Source organism: Anser anser (assembly GCF_964211835.1).
Source record: "Anser anser genome assembly, chromosome: 8".
In the NCBI taxonomy this organism is placed as follows: Eukaryota; Metazoa; Chordata; class Aves; order Anseriformes; family Anatidae; genus Anser; species Anser anser.
In genome coordinates, this window is record NC_139728.1 from 4,214,637 (window position 1) to 4,230,069 (window position 15,433).

Consider the following 15,433-nt stretch of genomic DNA (forward strand, 5'->3'; position numbering starts at 1 on the left):
AGCACTGCTCCTTCCTAGGTACCAACATTTCCCTGCCTATAGAGGTGACTGCTGGGAGGCTTCACCATTTTAACCATCAGCTCTTAGGTAGAAACCTGTAATTGTGGAAATTGCCATGCTGTCTTTGATTTACAGCAATTTTCTCATATTTTTTTTTCTTCTATGTTCCCCCCTCCCTCTCCCCACACACTCTAAACAGGGAGATAGAACAGGTAGTGCTGGAGTTACCTCAATAAAAGAGGAAGGTGCAAACATGCTGATTCTTAATTATGCTAAACTTTTTCATAGCCTCCTAGAACATATGCCAACTCCTGTCAGGGTGGCGCAGAAGAAGCTTATACCTGTCAACAGTTTCCAGGATCTTCTGTCAGTCACAGAAGGTATAATGGGCTTCCCCAGGAAGTAAATGGATATACTCAGGCTTCGTTTCCTCACTTTAGAAGTAGACAGTAAAGGAAACATGTAATTTCAGAAGTCTCTAAAACATGTTCTATTTTTTTTTATATTGGCAGCTACGTTGCTTTGGAGAAAATAACTTCTATCAGAACCGCTTGGTTCTGATAGAAAACTTTTACCTGTAAATGAGTTTATACCTGACTTCACTATTTTTAAATGTATATGCCTCTAAGGTAGAAGACGTAAAATCTTAAATTATTATTAAAACCTGTAGCCAAAGGGAAAAAAAAATTAGTATTGGACTTCAGCACTGGAACTTTAACCTATCAGAATTACATCAGGCTCAGGTTTTCACACTGGCAAGTGACATGCTACAGCATGCTGAATGGAATTCTTTATCTAACAGTGACACCTGAGAGTGATAAATTACAAAATAATTTTCAAGTCCAACTACGGAAAAAAACTGTCTCCACTTGGGTTAGTCACAGTTCACAAGTAGGAGCAATTTTGCAATTTTAAACTTTCAGTGACATCCTCTTTTAATTTATTTTTTTTTAACCTGTCTCCTAGAGTTTTTTGTACTATATTGTTGCTAGAAGACTTACACTTTAAATGTCAAAGGCTATCAGGAATGAAAATGTTCCTGTGGGAAGGTGAATCAGCTCATGTATTAATCACTAGAGAAAGTATGACATAAGGAAAACCTTCATATATAAAGAAAACTAAATCTATGGCTATCGATAAAATAAATGCTGAGTTCCAATGTTTACTTTAAGTTGTAGCAGTACATAACAGGACTGATCATACAAGCAAAGACAAGAGCAGGAAGAAAATCTTTAGATGGGCTATTAAAAGCAAACAACAAGGTTAATAAGGCAGACTGACTTTAACTAATGACAACAAAAAATAGTGATAATTAATAAGCCAACCAGGTATCATCATACAGGGTGAAATTAAGATTTTTTTTAAATATAAGGAATATTGTTCTTACAACTTCCATTGCTTGTTTGTTGTTTAAATGGTTTAATATGCTAAAAAGACACTCACTGTTTCTCAAGGATGGGTGTAGCTGTGAAGAGAGGCTCTTAAGGAAGAATATTCAAGTTAAAAGGTACAATGTCACTGAAGTATTGTGGTAGTACTAGAGTACTAAGTATAGTTTCTAGAATTGATTAAATTTTTTTTTCCCATCATTAGCCAAAATTTACTGTTCTTCAGTTCAGCACAAACTGAAGTAGACCAATAACTATTCACACAGTTTTCACAAATGGCTAGTTTCACTTTTTTTTTCCTTTTTTTCCTCCAGAATGATGCATGATAAAGCCTGTTTTCCATAAAATTCAAATTGATTTCACATAATTTTCCCTTTGTCCTAATTTCTTTACAGGTTAATTCCCCCTTCTAGTAGTCATAACACATAATATCTAGATGGCTATGTATTGACGTGACTCATTGTAAGCATTGCACAGTACCAGTAGTTTCAGTTGTTAGTGCCCTCAACTATCTGATTTACTTTTGCTGAAGGTCCCACCACTCAAAAAAAATATCCCTGCCCTTTAGCCACCAATGCTTACACCTTTAGTTTATTAGCTTAAAAGTACAACTAAAAAAGTTTTGCAATAATGTTTAGGGCCGCACTGCAGCAGCTAGCATGGAAACAAGTATTTATTTCTGCCGGTTTTGCTACAGGGGATACAAGAGGATAAGGACAGACTGGTGAAGGCTGTACTTTTTCTAGCTGCTCCAACCAGATATACCAGAGCTTGTTTGCTAGAGCCATTAGTTATATGAGTGACCTCCCTATCCTGATTCATTTTATTCCAGTAATTCATCCCTTCTTCCACATTCTGTGTGTTTTGCATCCTTTGCACATGTTATAATACATTGGTGGACCAATTGTACAATACACTTTAGGATGGAAACAAAGTATCACCACTTCTTCGTTTGTTATCTCATTTTTACCTGGTCTTTTTTTTAAAAAAAAAAAAAAAATTATCTGAAAAGAAGGGAAGGAAAGCACTCTTTGGAGAATATCCTGTATATGACAATGCTTAAGCCAAGTACTGCAGCTTTTGCTGTCAAAAACAATTACATGTTGTAACAGAGTAAATGAGGTCAGAAATCTGGCTGCATTCTTCAGTGCCTAGATAATCCCTTCATGGAAAACTAGCCATGAAACACATTGACACACATTAGTTGGGATAAATACTATGTTTTGCAATCACACGGACAAGCACAAGGATTTGCAGTCTCAGATGAACATAACAGCATCAGAGAAGTCATTTGTGTATAAAACTTACAAGCATTCTGTAAGGCATCTGATAGCTTCTCTCCTTAACATTACAGAGGCTTAAAAAGCTGGTATACATTTTACATCCTTGCAGCACAGAAAGCAGCAGCATTCTGATTTTTAGGACTGCAAAATATTGCAGACTGTAGCACTGTAGAACCAGTCATTGGGTTCACAACGAGTTCAAGCTTTCAACCTTCAAGAGTTTTGGCCCGACATATTGTACGGGGCTGGTTACACACCTTCTGTTGATCTAACAGAAACACACAGTTAAGTGTTGGCTTTAAAATAAAGAGCAAAAATAAATAAATTTCTGGTTGATACAAGGTTTAGGTGTGACCCTGACCTCAAAAACCCCTTCCAAGCTGATTAAACATCAATTAATTCAGTGTTTGCTAAAATATTGTACTTATGGCAGGTATGAAAGTACGTAACTGGACTATTCCCAAGGCTTATATATTATGCAAGCAGCACACAACAATGATTATAAATCTCCTCTAGATGCAACAGCTAAAGATCCTCCTGGCTGCCCATTATTTGGAGGAAGGAGAAGGAAGAAAGGAAATTTTAGTCAGCAAACTTAGCTGTGGCCTGACAAATTACCTCATCCATTGCCACTAATGTAGGCTAACCAAGCTGAATTAATTTCTTTGCCACCGTGATCTCTTTTTCTAGTCCAGAGATCAAGGTCATATTACATCAGCAGAACACCGACCAGATGTGTATTACTCTTCATGAAACAACCTAATTTTTATTCTTGAGGCAGTAGCCACTAGTGGCCTATTAGCAATTATATACCATAAGGTCTTTCATACATTTCTGTTATTCACAGCTCCTACAAACTGCCTTTGCACAATGCAGTAATACGTACAGCTTAAGCAACTGACCTCTAAAGAATATTAAATAGCTGTGTGGCAGCTAAAAAGCAATTATCTCTGTGACTATTTAGATATACCTAAGTAATTTTTTACTATTTATGGTGCTGTTAATGATCCCTCTTGTTGCTTGGATATACCAAATCATGGCTAATCTATGCCCACTGCTCTGTGTTACAAATGCAAATGTGTTTGTGTTGATATAAATACTAGACAAAATGAAATTAATACCTTATTATTTTCAAGCTTATACATGCAAAGCTACTTGGAGCTGGCATTTTCTTTTCTATTATCTAATTACAAAGCCTTGAGGGATATGACAAGTGAGCTAAGTATTTGAGAAAATGGGATATACATGCTCCTAGGTTAGTCATGATTTTACCTGGCTGCAACAGCAAAGCTCACTAAGCCTACAACACTCGGATTAACAATTACTAGAGAGCACAGCAAGAACAATAAACATCTAACTACAAATGGAAAAACGACCCAGGAGACCACTGTAAATGCCATGTAACTGAACCTGTGTAGGAAACAAAGTTATTTTATGCATGTTAACAGAATAACCATGAAAGTGAAATCAATGTGCCACCACTGTGCTCCTTTTGCTGTCTCCATACCCAGCAGGACCTAACTTTGCTACCACACTGACAGAAGTGGGAAAATGAGTCCTACTTCTTAAGAACCCTCCTGTCCTTAATGTTAACATGCAATTTCTGTGATACTTTACTGGAAGTTAGTGGATCTCATTTTCTTTAAAAATTTTTAAGCATGCCTCAGGACAAAATTCCATCGAAGTAATAAAGATAATCCCATGTAGTATGAAGGTGAGAAGGACAAAAAGGAATGATGCCATTTCATATGATCAGCTACCAAAGGTAGGATCATAGAAAAGGATGTGCGTATTTAGTTTACAAAATTTTACCCAGGTTAAGAATGGTGAAATGCAGCAAATATGTAGTTTTGCTGTAATTCTGTTATTAATGATTCCTCCCAGCTTATTGATTGCAGCCCAAAACTTCCCTGAACTGAGATAAAAAGGAATAAAATTGTTCAATGTTCTGCATTCCACTATACATATATTTACCTAACTTACCAGGCAAATATTTCAACAACCTGTGCAGTACGTAGAGCTATGTATGATTCTATTTCAATTTCTTCCAAACTTCAGAAATTAGCACTAAAACTTTCTAGCTCCTAAGCAAGTTACTTCCACAATAATAGAACTTTAAAACCCTGTGGAAGGATATGTTCGAAATTGCCTGTTCAAAGAAATTTATGATTTTATTATAGCTGCATATTGACTATTCCTACAATAACCTGAAGGCAGAACCAAACAGTTTATTTATTCAAACTGCAAATGAAATTGGGCAAGAAAAGTAATTAGCAAGCAACAAAAAATAATGGAAAAGCACCATAAAAGCAGTTGTGAATTTATGTGGGTTGTCAGATAGTTAGAAAAATAACAGCTTACATTTAAAAAGATCAACTTTTAACATACAGCACACAGTATATACCATGAAGTTGATTATCAAAAAGCCCAGAAACTCTGCATGTAGCCCAATCTCTTTTCCTGCTTGTGAATGGTAATGTTAACTCAGGAATAAAAGGTGCTCCTACAGTGACACATGGGGGATAGACTCAGCACAGATGTTATTTTTTCTAAAAGAAACTAATTTTCAGAAGTAAGGATTCTGCAGAAGGTCCTTCGCTTTATCTGTTTTATATTGATAGGCTCCATTTCTTGTCCACGAAAAAGGCAGCTACTTGGAGCTACGCTATATTCTGTGGGCTAGGATCTGCTCCATTTTTCTCACCTCTCTTCTCTCCTCTTATGACTAACCCGTAGTTGCAACCCTGTGCTACCTTGGGCACAGTCATGTGTTGCACCCAGGAAGTTCAGCTGATTCCCATTTACTTTCTTAACTTTCAGGTCCTGTATCATTTCCTAACTTCTAATATCGTAGGAAGAACTTCAATCTCCTAACTAGAAAACAAAAAGTCTGAGTTCCATTTCACATTGTAATGTTGCTTCTATTCCACACCCATTTAATCCAATACGCTTCCTACTGTCAATCCTCTACCTCAACTGTTCAACCCTTTTATTCTAGTTTTTAAATCTGACCATTGCAGTTAGCAATTCACATGTGTTTGACGTATCTAATTTCCATCTCCTTTTGCCTCACGCAATGTTGCATTCAACAACTTGCCATAGTCAAAAGAAAACACTATGTATATATGGAACCAAGAATTTACTGTTAATCCAATATTTTTTATTTCTCTCTGTTTGTTTCATTTTAACAGCCTAAGAGTCAAAACTATTTAACTAATACGGAAAACTCTCATTCATAAAACAGGTAAAACAGCTTTATGAAATCTTCCTAGTATCTACACCCTTCTCTGGTGCTACGCTTGCCCCCCGGTGTTCCCTGGGTCCTGCAGGAGGCCGGCCTGCCGGGGCAGAGGTGGGGAAAGGCCTTCACCCACGTAGCTGCACAGGGCCCTGCCCGCTCCCATCTGCTGGGGCCCAGGGCTGTGCATGGTGGCTCCCAGCCATGGGCTGCGATGCCCCTACCCCCAGGGCCGCCAGCCCCTTCTCATGCCGGGCAGTCACCGAGCTGAAGCTGCATCTGGGGAGCCCACAGGCACGAGGCTGCTGGACATGGGGAAACCAGGCCCAGGCAGTGCAGGCCTGCACCAGCCCAGCCAGCTCCCAGGCCCCTGCTCTGCCAGAGTAAAAGAAGGCCCGGTATGCACCAGGAGTGGCAAAAATCACATTTCTGAACCATGCTAGGACCTTCTCAAATGACATTCTGCTTTATTAGGACTGTTTCATTTTCCCTGGCCTCACAAAGTTACTCATTTATGGCTTTACCCATGCTTCTCTCTACCCCCCAAGAAACAATCCCATCTTTCTAAATATTTTCCAACTGTTTAATGTAGCTATGAATTCTGCAATGTTGAAGGTAAAAGCAGAAAGAAACAGCTGGATTATCACTTTGGCAGTTCCTTTTTGCACGGTCACTTTGCTCTCACTGTGCAAAGAGAGTAAGTGATGGCTATTACTATTTTAATGAATAAGCCCCCAGTGAGCATATAATCACTATTCCAAAAATAAAAGGGTAAATTCTTTTGCTTATTTTGGATATTTATATTCTTTTTAACTGAATGCTCTTTTATATTCTACCATATTTTACTAGAAGGGCACATATTTATTTTTTAAAAACCGAAGCAGAATGTTCCCTAATAACATAAAATCCAAACCACAAACCCCATGCTTTTATAAATTGTAAAGTTGGACTTGTGGATCTTTCTGTCTTTGATTGTCATGAACTATACTATAGCAACCAGATGTGAATCAATGCTCACTCCTTGAAAATTTGTAATCAAGAAAAGAGAATGGAAAGAAAGATCAAAAAACGTTTGATATTATTGTATGACATCAGTAGTTGCAGTTCAGTGACTTGTCATCTGTCCATACTACCCTCTCTCCCAGAAAAAAAATGGGAGGAATCAACCTAAATATTTTACCTCAATAAGCTATTTCCATTAAAACAAAAACAAACAAACAAATGAAAAAAAAAAAAGACAAAGCTGGAAGCAGAGCAAAAATAACACACAGTGTATAGAAAACTGCAACATTCTTCCTGAGGGAAAAATAGCAGTAGCTCTTTTAAGCACATGCTTTTGCATCACAAAGTGCTCTTAGAGGAAGCAGAAAGGAAATGAATCACTGCCTTTCACTTGAAACTAAGCCAGAAGATGTGGACCAGAGAACATTTGATTCTCCCCAAACACTGATCAGCATTCAAATTACAGGACAGCACTAGATGGAGTCTGACATAATCTTCCTTGAAACGGGTACAGTATGGAAACTAGTTTCACTGTGCAGATACTGGTCCAAGTTACTTGCAGATGTAGACAAGATCAGTAATGTTCTTGCTCCCTGCCTGCATAGTTTGGGAATTCTCTTTCTATGTTTTAGGAAATTATTCAATTTATTTTGAACAGTGATACAACAAAGTTTTTATCTGTCATGTTTTATTTAGAATCAAGTTTAATATGGGCATGCTGGTAAAGACAAGTGTAACTCTCAAGAAACCAGCCCCAAATTCTCTGCAATTCAGTTATTTCCTAAGATAATAACCCATGGATTGAAAAAGTGCATCAAAAAGCAATAGCAAGCAGGCTCATGGCATATGGTTACAGGCGGCTGTGTGTAGCCTCTGAATGTTTGTCCTGGCCTCACCTCTTCCCAACAGACAAGAAAGTCAGTTGCTTATTTCTGTCCTTTGCAGGGAAAGCTCAAAGGCCCTGGCCCTGGCGCTTTTGCTACTGGGTGAGATTCAGTTCCTGCTTAAGTGAATGCTAAAATTCTTATCAATGTCAATACAGACATGATTTCACCCAACAATTTCATCATAATACTTCAGCTAGCGATTCTGAAAAAGGACCGTATGCTGGTGCTGCAGCTCCATTAGTGAATTACAGCCATCAAAATTGTTTGTAAAAACTATTATTAAAATTATTAAAGTGATTTATTAAAACTCTGTTGCTATGTTTCTTAGAATACTGATTTAGAGAGGCAATACTCCTAATAAGAAGGTGAAACAAGATTGGGGTACATAAAGACATACCTGCTCTGGATGCATTGAGTCTCAAAACACCCACAGCCCTGACAGAGCATCTCTGTGCATAGAAATGATTTACCTTTGACAGACTTTAATCAAGAATAATACCCAAGCTCTAGCAAGAAAAGCAGGCAGGTACCAGATTACCCTCTAATTAAACAGATGAGGTCAAATACTTAAAATTAATTAATACCTTAAACCCTTGGGTTTAATCTCCAGACAGGGACTCTATAAGGGAATCACTAGATACATAAATTAACTTTCAAAAGAACAACATCAGTGTATAGCAGTTCATTTGCTTTACAACATTACTTCCAGAAATTCATATTTAGCACCCATATACATATTGGCACACATTACACTGATTTGTAATTAAAAGATGATTATTAAGGTTACAGTGCTAAACTGTGAGAAATTAGGCACATTAAAGCTGAGAATGAGACCTTGCTCAGCTTCATTGCACAAACGTATTATGAATCGGTTTTCAGCAACAAGAACAAGGCAAACCTGCCACTTGTAACATCTCCCTTTCACTGTTGACTTACAGTCTTCACTTTCTCCTTCTCCCCAGCTCCCCATTCCCTGCCAATCCAATATTGCAGTCTGCTCTCTGGGCAAATGAAATCCCACTCTATCCTACAGCTCTCCTTCTCACAGACATCAAGCCTTGTTGCCACAGTAATTGTATCATACAAGTTCTTCCTCTGGTATCTGGAAACTGACACCATCATCATACGGTACCGAGGAAAGTAAATCCCTGTGTTCACGGATCTGGAGGTTCAGACCTCCATAAGTAAAGGGTCTAATGGGAAGGAAAGTCCTTCTCAAAGCTGGAACATGCTCAATGCAGACAATATTCAAGGAACTCAGTTTCCAAATCTGATTATTCCTCCTAGTCTGAGAGAACTCACATATTTTCAAACACTCCAAGCCTGGCAAAATCCAGATATTCTTTTAGAGAAATGGTGAAAGGCACATATCACAGGCACACAGGATGAATTTTAAGTCTCCATATTTAGGACTCCTCAAAGAATACTTCGCCAAAATGCCTTAAGAAGGTTAACGTGATAGCTTTACTTGTTTCCTTATAAATAAATAAATAAATAAACGAGTCTACCAACAAATGTCCCTACCAATAACAACAGTTTGGCATACTGTGCTGTCTCAGATAATGGCTCCATTCTGACATCTTAATAAGACACAGAACTGCCATCCCACCTGTATTACACTTAGGAAATTTTTCTTAAATTACATGATTTACTATCTGTTTTACATTTCCACAGAACCTCAATGGGTTGCAATACAGCTTATTACCAACATTCTGTTCAGTTTAGTAACAGAAACACTAATATCTGCCAAAGAGACTCATGCAAAGACTCAGCAGAGTGCAGCAAAAGCATCCTCTTTCAAAATGAATGCAAGCAAATTAACCACCCTTTCCTGTTTAATTCTACTCGAGTTCAACTGGGGAGAAATAAATGCATGAGAACACATTAAATGAAGTTACCACTGACGGAATTTCACTACTAGATTTTTCTTTTATAAGCAGAGAAGAAAAAAACTCAGCAGAGGAATGAAATCAATAATGCTGGGGACACCTTCTGCCCAAGCACTTAACTTTAAAGGTACCTTGTTTGTGTGTATAGATGTATATGTATATAAATATATATATATTGTTATTATTTTGCAATATTAGTGTTTCCTATTCACAGATGAAATTTATTCATTTTCTAAGGTATAGGAATTTATGTGCTTCACTCATGAAAATAAACACTATCAGCATGCACGTCCTTATCAATTCAAAAAGTAAATGGATATTTATCTAGCAGTACAGAGATGCTCTGATTGGAAGAACAGCAAGAACTTTTCAGTCAGCTTTTTTTCATCCACAGTAAAGTGTTTATTTTCATTGTCCTTTGTATGACCACCAGAAGGCATTTACTGCTGATTTTCTGTTACTTAATAACATTTAATTTTAAATTTTGCTTTTTTTTTTTTTTTTTTTTTTATATGGGCCAATACCTGAAGTGGTCAGTCAAGAGGTAGGTGCTGTCTCTGGCTGAGTATGCAGGGCAGTAAAGAAATTCATAGTCAAACCAACCTGAGATGACTTAAGAACAAACTTACTTTAAATAAACTAGCTTCAGATCAGTTTATTTTAATTGTAATGAATAAACTTGTCTAGTTTTGCTGACACACAGATTTACTTCAAGAGGCAAAAGGTTTTTACAACAAGGTTCAAGAGAGGACTTAAGTTCAGAAATATTTAAAATATGAAAACATTAACCTGCAGCCTGAGTTAGGAGTAAATTCCAGCATCACTACTCTGATTTAGCATTCTGAATCAGGCTGATAAAAACATTAAGGAGGCTCCAACTGGTAATAATGAATGCAATCAAGCTATCTCAGAGAATTATGTTTCTGAATAAATGCCAATTACATGATTAGAACATCATGGTGAACTTACTTATTTAATGTCAGTGTCACTACTTTATTATGAATACAACTAAGTTTTCATTATTTTTTATGTAACTGCTACACATACTTTATAGACAGTATGCCACTATCAAATTAAGAATCAAATAATTGCCTTGGGATAAGATACTTAAATTATAACATCTCATTTTGCTTAAAAAACTTTATATATTTGAACACTATTTTAAATATTTCGTAATGTGCAGTCTCAATAGAATATAATTTGCAAATACTGCAGTGCTTGCTTTGTTAGGCAATTAGAAAAGATTTCTAAGGGCTTCAGTTTTCTATTGCTGAGCTTGTGTGGCTTTCAAATGCAGACTGGTGGCATTGTATCCAATCAATCAATGCATCCTGACACAGTGGCCTAACAGTTTGTTTTGTTGGCAACCAGAGCTCTCAATCTGAGATCACTAATATTCAAGTGCATTTGACTGCAACAAGCTATCACAGGTATAACTTCATAATGTTTCTAAACGTGCAGTATTTTGGCATTGTCCTGTTCAGGTTTTCTCTTGCATAACTCTCAAAATACACTACAAAAGAGATTAGCCTCCTAGGGAAAAAAAAAAAATGTGGATGTTCTACTGTATTTTATTTTATTCACATTGATAAAAAAAAATAATGCTCAAGAAAGCTACTGGAAATTTTCTAAACTTCCTCTGAATGAAAGACTCAGCTAAAGAGAAATGGAATGATTAAATAGAAAGCGTTTATCTAAAAGCAGGGGATAGAACTATTTCAGTTCCTCCCTAAAAATAACAAAATTCCTTTATTAGAAAAAAATGAGAGGCAACTCTTTAAAAAGTCTACAGTTTAAATGTCAGCAGCCACCAGGGATGCCTTCAGAGAGCATGGTGCCTGAAGCAGTCTAGACAGCAATGACCCACGGGTCAGCAAATGGTAAGTATTTTAAGCAGGGATATTTGTTAAATTCAAAGCATTTGAATTTTACTTCACTTCCAAGTAAAAATGGTAATAGAAATACATCCTTTCATGTCACTTAGGTAGGAAATATATCTAGACATCTCTCTTTTATTTAATCAGGGGAATCCATAGGCTCAGGACTCTGCCACCTGCTGTCTGAAAAGAAGTCAGAAGCAGGATCTAGAGAGACAGAACTGAGGAAAATTTTGGAGATAAGACCAAACAAAACTTTCCATTATTTCATGTTTGACTAGCTCCTGCAGAAAAATCTACCTGTGCCAAATGGCACAAAAACATTTTGAAGCTGTGGAGTCCTTACCTGAGGGAATCATCATAGAACACAATTTCAAATAATATGATATTGCCTGTGCAAGCTGAGATGCAAATATTAAAACTATTTCTCCAAATAACATACAATGGGGACTTCAAGGTTTGAAGGCTTTTTAAAGAAAGCTTGTATTATGATTATTATCTGATTATTAGGCCATCCAAGTCGGAACAATATCAACAACAGAGCATAAAGGAACAATATTATGCCATGGGAGCAGTGTGAATGAATGACTGACTGCATAATATTCCCTTAAAACAGTTCTTTATAGCTAGTTCTCTACTGTACAGACAAAAACAGTACAAAATTAAACAAACAAGAAACTACCATTTGTCATGACTGACAGGAGTTTGGAGTACCCAGATGCTAAAGCAAACCATTACTGGATAAAAGATGCTGGCTACATTTCAATGTTCCAGTATTCTGGAGAGTACTTAAACAAATATATATGTTAAATGCCTATCTATTCTTAAAAGTATTTACCTAAAGTGCTCCTAAGACTAAACTAACCCATGGCAAATTAAGACAAAAATATCATTAAGCACTCATTTGTTGAAATAAATTAAGAAGAGCACATTTTGATACTGTTTCCTCAAACCATTCACAAACACAATCCCAAATATGCTTTATTTTTCTTGAAGTTTAGTGGAAGAATTGTCATTACTTTCTTAGAACACACATCATTGGAAACAACCAAGTTGTTTTCTTATACTGAGATTTTGTCTTGCAAATAGAAGTATTGCTCCATATTCCTGCCAATACATTCACTGGGGGCAAATTCCTCATTGAACCCTCATTCGCTAAGAGAAAATGCACTGAAATGCTTTTGTTTTCTATCACTGCAACAAAGAGAAAGAATCATAACAATCTTTTGAAATATGTTGTTGTTATGAAATGTTGTAAGAAACAGTGCTTGACTCAGTTTAAACAGACTAATTTGCACTTTTAAGAACCTGACAAAATAGAGTGTAATGTATAAAGAGGACAAAAGGGAAGCACCTGTCCATATATTTGTCTCATGGTAAGAAACAACTTATCTTAGGAGGTTCTGAAACATAGTACGCCACATGAACCAGTGGAGAATAAAGATGAATACTATCTGCAAGATGACTTAACATTTATTAAAAGACCTGTCTTTTTATTTTTTATATACTCTTAGTTATTAGTGCACGATGTGTTAGAGAGTAACATCATCCCTTCAAGCAGTAGATAATCAGGTAAAATAATGAGTTCATTTTCAGATTCTATAGGAAACCTTCCTAGAAAGTATGTCTAATAATTTTCTGGCATACCAGAACTCTAGGGAATAGATAGACTTTATTGCTTGCCTGTGGTCATTTCACCTGGTCAGGATTATCGAATTTAATACCTTGTCACATGGCAGGGTTGACCTTCAGTGGTTACTCAGTCACAATTAAGGCTGCCTTTGCTCGCAAATACATTAAAGTGAAATGCAAAATGCAGCACCTGTTATTTGCATTTAAACTCTTTTGGGAAGTAAGAAGAAACCTCTAACAAAAAATATTCCTGGATGCTAATGTGTTTATACAGTTAGGAGTTCATACAGTTATAAACAAACACAGCATACTTGTAAAAAAAAAAAAAAAAAAGTCAAGTTTAAAGGTATGAAAATATTGAACAGTGAGAAAATATTAAAATATATTGAAATAATTTTCAGAGAGAAAAAGAAAGTCATTAAGGTAGAATTAAAATCAGTGGGAAAAGAATAGCCTGAATAAAATAGATTTAATCATAAGGTTGATTGAGATGTCCGTGAAAGTTGATAATGAGTGGCAATAAGATTTATAAGTAAATTAGGTATCATAAAAAGGTGTTAATTTTTAATGAGATGAGCTCTCATTAGAGACTGAAAAGAAATCCAGACTTTTAAAATTTTACATTTCATTTATGAAGGTTTCAGAATTTGGTCTGTACCTGTGTCACTTTTATAAAACTTTTTTCTTTTTTTTTTCTTTTTTTTTTTTTTTTTTTGTAATTTCAAGGAGGTCTGCAGGCTCTGTAAGTTTTCAAAATAGTCAACAAAAGATAAGGCATTCCCTCTTGACTTCTGTTAATCACTGATGCCTGCATGAAGAGAATTTTACTTCTTAAAGATGTAGATACTTATTTCTGGATAATTTATTTGGACAGTAAAAGTTTTCAGACATGTACAACAATGCCGCTATTTTGCTGACCCAGATTCACAAGGAATTTGAGCATTTTTAAAAGCAAACAACCAAAAAAAGTGTTCACTGCTCCGTGTCTGAAAGGCATCTCTTTCAAGAGGGTATTCAATGTTGCGAAATGCAAATCTACTGTATACACCTTCCTGATGCCTAGACTCAGGCCTCTGAGTCTGTGAGGAATAGGAATTTAAGTACAATCTTGTTGGCACCATTTCTTTATTACAGAAGAGTGTCCTGTGCCAGGCAATGGTCTGCAAGCTGCTTCAAAAATGCTGCATCATCCATCACAGAGCTGGAAACTGTCATTTCCAGTACTATTAACCTACCACCACAGTTGGTGCTCGTACCTACCAAAAGAGTCTGAATCTCTCCTTCTGCATCCAGAACTATGGCAAATAAGAGTACACATGCTCAATAAAGTTGCTATAGCTGAAGAAGTTAAGATGGAGCTGAGCTTCAGTAAACAACTGTAAGCACGTTTTCCTGTTCCCAGCTTTTTTTACTTAATCCTTCAATTCTTAATGCACACATACAGTCAGTTATTGTGGCTCAGCCAAAGTGACATAACTGGATGTGGATGAGAAACAGTAACTCCTCCTAGTCATTTTTAGGAAATATGTCAAATATAAAAACAAAAAAAAAAAGCTATAGCTTCCTATTCTGGAAGCTGAAGACCTCATCAACAAAACATTAGTTCCCATTATGCATCCTCCAACAAACAAGTAAGAAATATACAAGAAAATCAGAAGCAGAACAAACACAACCCAAGGAATAAAAGAGATCATTGACAAAAAAAAAAATCCTGTTACATACTCTCAAATGTAGATAAGGCAATAATCATTATTATAGTGAGAAAAGAGCAAGAACATAAAATCTTGGTGGTCAGAATATGACTGTGCTGAAAGTGGGTGGCCAAAGACTAGCACTATGCATAGAAGGTGTCATAACACAACATTCGTCTGCTTCCCCCCCGACCCTAGAGCTGGACAGGCAAACAGCAGTTATCAGTGTGTATCAGTACTCACAGCAGTGCAGAATGATACATGAGAAATGATGCCTTTGGAATCCATTTGTAGCTCACCTCCTCAGTAGGGATTGAGAAGGGCCTGGACAGAGCTTTCTTCACATATTGCAGCAGGAAATAGACTGCAGGAGGAAAAAACAGAAAACATTATGTTAACATTCTGAAGAGAGATGCATAATGGGATTTACAATGTAGATAATTCATGTAACATGTAATATATATATGTAAATATACATGCTAAATCAGATAGAAAAATAACATTTGCCAATTAACTTGGGCCTATTCCTGCAACATCTGTAGTACT

General features: G+C 36.4%; 1 protein-coding gene across 6 annotated transcripts in view; it reads right to left on the minus strand.

Annotated features, from left to right (window-relative positions):
- The window catches only part of LOC310903460 (uncharacterized protein), a 490,104-nt gene that overhangs the window by 204,202 nt on the left and 270,469 nt on the right, over positions 1-15,433 (minus strand). For 3 of the 6 annotated variants that reach the window (XM_083846779.1, XM_083846778.1, XM_083846777.1), the window contains exon 6: positions 15,131-15,251. The exons of 2 other annotated variants lie outside the window; for them this stretch is intronic. The gene's annotated coding sequence lies outside the window, so the exon portion shown is untranslated. The remainder of the gene's footprint in view (positions 1-15,130; positions 15,252-15,433) is intronic. One more of the 6 variants, XR_014587547.1, reaches the window with a different exon arrangement.